Genomic DNA, 7536 nt, shown 5'->3' with positions numbered 1-7536 from the left:
GAGAGGAGGCCTTAGCAAGTTCATCCTTCAACCTAGCATTTTCCTCAATAATATTTGCATGATCACATGAAGGCGTAGAGGTGCTAGGTATGTCATATGAAGCAAGCCTAATTTGAAGTTGCTCATAAGACTTGGAGAGGAGAGAGTATTCACTCTTCAAGGCTTTGTGTGCCTTGTCTAGATCATCTAGATCTCTCACAAGTTTCTCATGATCAACACCAAATTTGGCCTTTTCCATTGAAAGCACTTTATTCTTAGCTCTAGCAAGATCTCTAGCTTTAGTGAGCTTGTTAATTTTATCTTGAGGATCTCCAAGATTTTCTAACCTCTCTTCAAGAGAAGCTATGGTTTCTTGGCTTTCCTCAAGGGCATTTCTAAGAGCATGTAGTTCAAGAGCATCTTCTCTCTCTATTTGGCATTTTTTCTCAAGAGTACCATTTAGTTGAGCCATACGAACCATGAGGTTTGAAACATGCTTTTTAGTATTACCTTGTAGGTTAAGAATGAAATCATCAAACTCTAGCATTTCTTGTTTTACTTTTAGACTAGCAAGATCAACCCCTAGATCACTTGAAATGATAGGCATAGAGGGGTTAGGGGATGATACCTCGGAGGATTTAGCCATGAGGCAACTTTCTTCCTCCACATGAATGACCTCATTGGGGGATTCACTTGGTGATGAAGAGTTAGTGGAGAGGGAGGCAAGAGCGACCAATCCATTAGAGGTTGCATCTTCTTCATCATCAACATCATCATCTCCGGAGGTATACTCTTCTTGAGTGGATAGCACAATAGATGTGTCCAAGGAGGACCTTGCTATGAAGCAATGTGCATTCTTGATATGAGGACTTTCATTGGGGGATTCAAAGAGGGATGACGAGGGAATGTTGGTGGTGACAATGGCGGCCACCTCCTTTGAGCGTTCTTCATCTTCATCATCACTAGAGCTTTCAACCTCATCGGAAGAATATTCTTCCCTAGTCACTAGCACAATCTTTGAGGGCCTCTTGCCCTTCTTGGTCTTGTTGTTGTAGAATTTCTTCTTGGGGGCTTTTGAGTATTTGTCCTTTGAATCTTTGCTCTTGTCCTTGGGAATGAGCCTTCCACCATGAGTTTCGCTATTCTCATATGGACACTCGGCAATGAAATGGCGCTTGTCATTACAATTGTAACAAGATCTTGTTCTTGGGCCGAACTTGTGAACCCCCTTGAGTTGTTTCTCTTGATGTTGTCTTCCTTGGCCTTGGATGGGTCAACCCAAAAGGAGTTAGCATGGAATGCCATGTGGTCATGGTAGTGGTGTTCCAAGTCTTCCGGATAGGACATACTCCAAGATGCCCTATAAGATTCTTGAGGAATCACTTCTTCAACGGAGTTGACCGCCAAGGCAAGGTTGGACCCTTTTGTCATCCCAAGAGCTCGGTTGCGAGAATCATGAGAATTTTCCTCAAGCACCTTGAGAGCTTGCATCTCGTGCACGACTTGTTGAGAGGTGAGAGAGGAATAGCATTCCCTCCCGACAAGAGTCTTGACATCAATGGGTACAAACGGCATCATGCATTCAATGTACTTCTCCTTGATCCAAGAGTCATTGATGTGGGTGGCAAAATAAGACCGTGGGCTTTTGTTTCGTCCAATTCCGAGAATATTTCCTGTGTAGGATTTCTGAAACCAAAAACAGCAGAAAACAGGAACTGGCGCTTCGGCATCTTGTTAATAGGTTAGTGCCGGAAAATGCATAAAAATGATATAAAGTGTATATAAAACATGTGAGTATTGTCATATAACTAGCATGGAACATAAGAAATTATAGATATGTTTGAGACGTATCACCGTCCAACCTTAATTTCTAAATAGCCGAAGGGTTGCTGTTCATCAAGGCGTCTGCTGGACTTCTATCTCAACTAATATTTGTAGTTCCAGATTATCTTCCTCCACAAAGGAGACAGTTGTGTGTCAAATGGCAACACTCATCTTTATCTTCTCAAGTTGGTCGTCCTGGCGGCGACGAGGTACTATGTGGTGGTTGAGAGAGACTGGATTCCTTTCTTTGATTACAGATCTAGGTCCTTCTATAAAATTTAAGGATGTGATGTAATTTCCTTTCTTTGTTGGAGTCCATTATAATTGCTACCCTGCATTGATGCAACTGCAGATCCATTTTTTCAGAACACAAAATAGCGCAGGCACTCACAAACACGCACATACGCTCACCCATATGAATACACGCACACACATTGTATCCCTATTAGCACCTTCGAGGGGCCGTGACCATAAATATTGAGGTTGACAAAGTCACCACTAATGCATCGGTGTTGACGGGCACATCACGTATCACATAAACAAAGGGCTGATTAAATCCTAAAATAAGTCAGATAAATGCAAACGTTTATGCCAAATCTATGACTTAAATCTAGGTGGGCTGATTCCACCGTGTGGAACCGCTACCAAAGCCAAACTCAGTTTGCGCAACACAAGGTCCTTTAAGACCTTCCTTTGTTAGAAACGGATTCTCCAAAAGCTGATTTCCCGGGTTTGTTCACCTGACGCATGTGAAAGGAACGATACTACCATTGAGAGGTGATCTCCGAGCCAGACCCACACAATCGATAGATAGGAATCTAAAGGTATAATTGATGCCCCCCATAGGGGGCCTCACAGCGATTTCAGCTTCTGGATCGTCGGATCTTATCAGCAGCTCTCAGGCAGTGGATCTCATCCGTTCATTCTTGGCAGCAGCGTGTCTCCTGGTTGGCTGCGTGGGCGCCCTAACTAGAGAAAGCCATGCAATGGTGCTGGTCTACCCGCCTGCGGCTGCACGTGGGTCTCAAGTTTGGCTGGGTCCGCTCGTCATTCGCTGGGTGTTTTTTCATTTGGTTGCACATCTTTTTAGACCGTGGAAAATATCTTCTCCCCGCGATCCCCCAATCCCCAATCCCCTAACGCAGTGGACCAAGACCAATCCCCACCCTCCCGTGCTGCTCCTCTCCTCCAATCCCCTCCCGCTACTCCTCCCCAATCCCCTACCTCCACCCATCTCCGGCGAGCAGTGGTGGTCGCCGGTTGGAACAACATCGGCAGCAGGGACATTCACGGGCAGAGCACGGCCAGAGGAGGCGGGCCAGAGCACGGCCGACCAACAGCGGGGATCAAGGATCCGACAACGGCGAAGCACGGGTGGGTTGGCGGCCTGCCCCAGATCTTCATTGAAAACCTGCAGGTTTCTCCCCACTCTATCCCTTTTTCTCTCTCTGTGTGAAATATACATGGATTCATCTATGCTAGATCCATTATCCTGTTGCAAGACATGAACTGGCCAGGTTTTTAACTATGGATGCATCCAGATCTGAAGGAATGCGTTTTTTTTTCTTGTGCTCTATTGATATAAATGAGCACTTCTAATGATTTTCCTCCTCCTCTCTCTCACGCTCTCGATTTAATCCAAGAAAATTATGTTTATGTAGATCCTATGTATAGAAGGTGTATAGATGGTGTTTGACACAATTCCAAGCAGGTCGTTCTCATATTTTTTCATGGCCGGAGCGAGTCAACGGGCTGGACCAGAAGCAGATAGGCAACTGGTCCACCAACCATAGTAAGCGGCACTGGAAGCCGGCGGCGAAGGACATTTCGTACTCGATGGACATGACAATGGGTGGCACAGAGGGTGAGCAGCGAGAGGAACTGCTGCGTAGGCCGCTTTGCGTTGGGAGGGCGTGGCTGCCGCTGGATCCATCATCATCGTCAGTATAGGTATTGCCTCAATCTTGTCTTGCATATTGTGTAGAAAATGGTTAATACAGTTCTTGAAAATAAAGATGACCCATGACTCGCATGAACTATCTCTACAATATGTATTTTTTATTTCTGTACTATATCATGTTACTGGTGTGTGCTAAAGAGCACAACAAAATTCTTACTGGAAGGAAGCGACATGATCACTTTTATAGTGTCTAATTTCCTTTTTTTCTTGCTTTACTGACCTTCTTGTAGATTTGCAACCGTTCTAGAATTCCATTTCTCATCTAATGAGGGGAAAAGATCCGAACCTTTGGTTGATTTTAAGACTTGGATACGGTGTCTTACACACAAGAGTTGGTTGATCATACCTATGAGTAATCTGGCTCTAATTAGTGATTACCTTATTGGAAGGATCCATGCATTCTGACGTCATAGAGGTGAATATATCTGAACTTTTTTGGTCGCATCTTTCAGTCTTTTTGTTGCTGCATGTTTCAGCCTTCATGTGCAGCTGAATTAAACATGATGGCATAAGATGCCTCATATATCTTTACATGTATTTAAGAAAATTTTGTTTAGCTTCCAATCTTTCTTGGCCCTAGGCTACAGACATTTGTTTCTTGTTGCAACTAAATTTAAGAAGTTTATAACAAATTAATTCAGATGTATGGATCTACGATGCAACTAATTGGGATTTTGTTCAGTTCCCATAAAAACTTTGGGTATTTTATTTTTGAGTTTGTTATTGGTTCAAGTTTTGGTGATATTTTGATTTATGCATAGCCATACTAATTTGGGCGCCACCATGCTGCACCTTTGTTTTGGTGTTCTTTTGGTTTGTGCACAGCCATAATTTTCTTAGCTGCTTGCAAGGGTAATCTGGTTGTTTTTAATTTCTATCTTGGCATTGCAAGATGAGCAGGTGATAGGTTCCATTGATTTTCAGCTCATGAATGAAACATTTTCTAGGATAGTGATGTGTCATTTAATTCTCAGGCTGGAGTTATTTAGATTCAGTACAAATTATTCTTGAATCTGCGAGGCACATGTAGCATTTATGGTGCAGAGGAATTACATGGATATTAAAGATCTTCTGTAAAATAATATGAGGTAAACATGGTTTAGGTGAATCACGCGGAGATATTTTCTTTAAATGACATAATACAACAACATTAATTTTTTGTCTCTACATTAGTTTTCAGTCGCTTGCAATGTTGTTTCATTTGCATAGGGCTGATGGTTATGATAGTTATTCAGTAATGCAGGCTCCATTCTCGAAAAAAAAAGTTATGCAGGCTCTGTCATTAGTTTCTTTACATATCTTGCTTTTTTGCAGTGATTCGTGGCACTTCACACTACTGTGTGAGTATTTGAATTGATTTTGTTCACCTCCCAATCGTTTAATCTAAAGAACTGGGGCATCCTAGGTTCCTGCCATTTTCTTTTACCTGCACCATATCCCTCCGCATTGCTTTCTTTGTTCTGTACAATCTACAAATATTGATATAAAAATTCTTTTTTGTATATATATATATATATATATATATATATATATATATATATATATATATTCTTAAATAGTATTGGGCATCATGTATTTCCATTCTTAAATATGGCAGCTGGACTAAAAAGTTTTTCCATGTATAAAGCTGAGTACCATAACAGCCTGATGCATATCCTATATTTTGTTTTCAGAATAAAAAAATGTCTGCCTGATTTTTCATTTACAGAAGTATTTCATGTACAAGAGGAACTTATAGTGTTTACTCACGTATGCCAAGTACAGAATTCAGATCATTTTCTGGTGTTGAGAGTATAACATTTCCTTTATTCTCAAACATTTTCCTTTCTCTGGTCTCCTTAATACTGCTCTGATTAAAGCATTTATTTGTTTTGTTACAGCCTAATGGAGACTGTCGAGATGGAACTATTGAGCTTGAGACTGTCACTGTCGAGATCCTGTCCAGTCTATTCCTTTCTTTTGCAGCGTTCAGCTGTAATGACCTCCAGCTAGCATGATAAAGAAAAACTAACAAGCATTAGAGCCAGGTGACCACAATTTCCGCTGGAACAGTCTTGGCTTACAATATGACATTTTCATTTTGGAGGCATTCTGAATTTTTTTTATTACAATTTTTTAAGCTGGAAGAAGTGTGCTTACGCTACTGGTCTCATTCCATTTTGACTTTATATTCCTTTCCCGTAGGATGGCGGGGAAAGAACTATAATGGAAGCACTGAACATGGCCACACTGAAGTTACTGAATATTAATGTTCCAATTACAACAATCAGGTGCTTTTCTTCCCCTTTTTAAAATTCAGAAAATATATGCAATATGGATATGCTTTATCAGCTCTGCAAATTATGGAACGGTTAATTCCCGACATGAGGAGCAATATACGAAACTGTTAGCTCTTTGATTCCTTTATTAGTAACATGAAATAAGACGAGATACGCAATGGCACTTGATTACAGAAGTGAACATTGTTCAACGCGATGATGATTGCTGCATGCCTCTTTAGTTACGATATATTCCACAATGGAAAAATGAAGACATAAGAAGAAAGTGATGTGAATAGTAGCATACATCTCTTTGATTTTTCATTTGTTATATCATTGCTTAGGTTATTTCCCAAGTACGAATCCAAGCTTAAATTATTTGTTTTATATAGAGTAAGGACAAAGAATAGCAGTTTCTGAAACTGCCCGCAACAAGCTACATGAGTTGATGATTACTTTACGCATGATTTTACAGTACTAAACTATTTTTGGAATACAACTATACGAGAATGTGATGATTCTTTCATTTATTTACAATCTGGCAGAGGTCTGCAGTTGGCCGATTTAGGGATGGAGAAAATAACTTGGATGATGTTTGTGCCAGCTTATCCCACAAGAGCTTGAAATGCAGTTATGTTTCATTTTGTGTTGTAGGAGCTTTAGGACTAGGGTTAAGCAATTTTGATTATGTTTCGGCCACTTCTTCCGTCCCCATATCTTCTCCAGCTTTTAGTGACGCTTTTTAGTTTCATGCATGCTAAGAACATCGGTGTATACCATATCCTATCCTATAGTATTGTTGGACATTGATAGGTAGTTTTTAGGCCAGTTACAGATATGATGCAACTATTTTTTTCTTGTGATAGACTGATAGGTATATGATTGCTTTCGAGTGGTAGATACAAGCTATTATAAAATATGCTCCGTATTCATGGTCATTACTAAGGCTGCCAAACCCAGTAAGATTTGTTCGTACCTTCATATTCACGATTCTGCTGCTACATTTACTTCTTTTCGCCGCTTTCCGATATATTTCCAGATGCATCTTCTCAGGCTTTGATGTAGTCAATCTGAATATTAACATACATACACTTTTTGTAAGTGAAATATTTTATTTTTTGATATGACTGGCTTGCATCTACTCCCTTCTGATCTTTTGATGTTACATATTGTTAATATTTTTTTTCTATTTGGTCACCTCTCTCAACTATCATTGAGATTATTTAGGACTGCTATACTTCCGTGCAGGGCAACCTTATGAATCAAGCAGTATGGCGGCGATGTAAATATACTTTTACGGATGCGGGAGGGAGAAGGTATTCTCTCCATACCTGATCATTTATTTCTTCGTAAGCACATTCTTTTGGTGATTCTAATTAGTTAAGCGTGTTGGTATCCTCTATTTACATTTTGGGACAGTTGTGCTAACCAAACCACAATAAGCTAGCTGCTTTGTGCCTGGTGTTAAATATTGAAACGTCTGCACCCTTTTAAATTTTTGGATGGTTGGGCTAG

General features: G+C 40.4%; 1 long non-coding RNA gene across 2 annotated transcripts; it reads left to right on the top strand.

Moving 5' to 3' along the window:
* Nucleotides 1-3997: 3997 nt before the first annotated feature.
* On the top strand, nt 3998-7077 carry LOC139830975 (uncharacterized). 2 transcript variants are annotated; one of them, XR_011744640.1, is made up of 5 exons: nt 3998-4178; nt 4738-4851; nt 5644-5790; nt 5948-6033; nt 6567-7077. It is a non-coding gene; the product is annotated as an uncharacterized lncRNA (long non-coding RNA). The 2 variants fall into 2 exon arrangements; XR_011744639.1 differs by having other exon boundaries at nt 5948-7077.
* The last annotated feature ends 459 nt before the right edge of the window (nt 7078-7536 follow it).

This window comes from Lolium perenne, chromosome 5 (assembly GCF_019359855.2).
Source record: "Lolium perenne isolate Kyuss_39 chromosome 5, Kyuss_2.0, whole genome shotgun sequence".
Taxonomy (NCBI): Eukaryota; Viridiplantae; Streptophyta; class Magnoliopsida; order Poales; family Poaceae; genus Lolium; species Lolium perenne.
The sequence above is the reverse complement of the archived record's forward strand: the minus strand, read 5'-3'. Positions and strand labels throughout refer to the sequence as shown.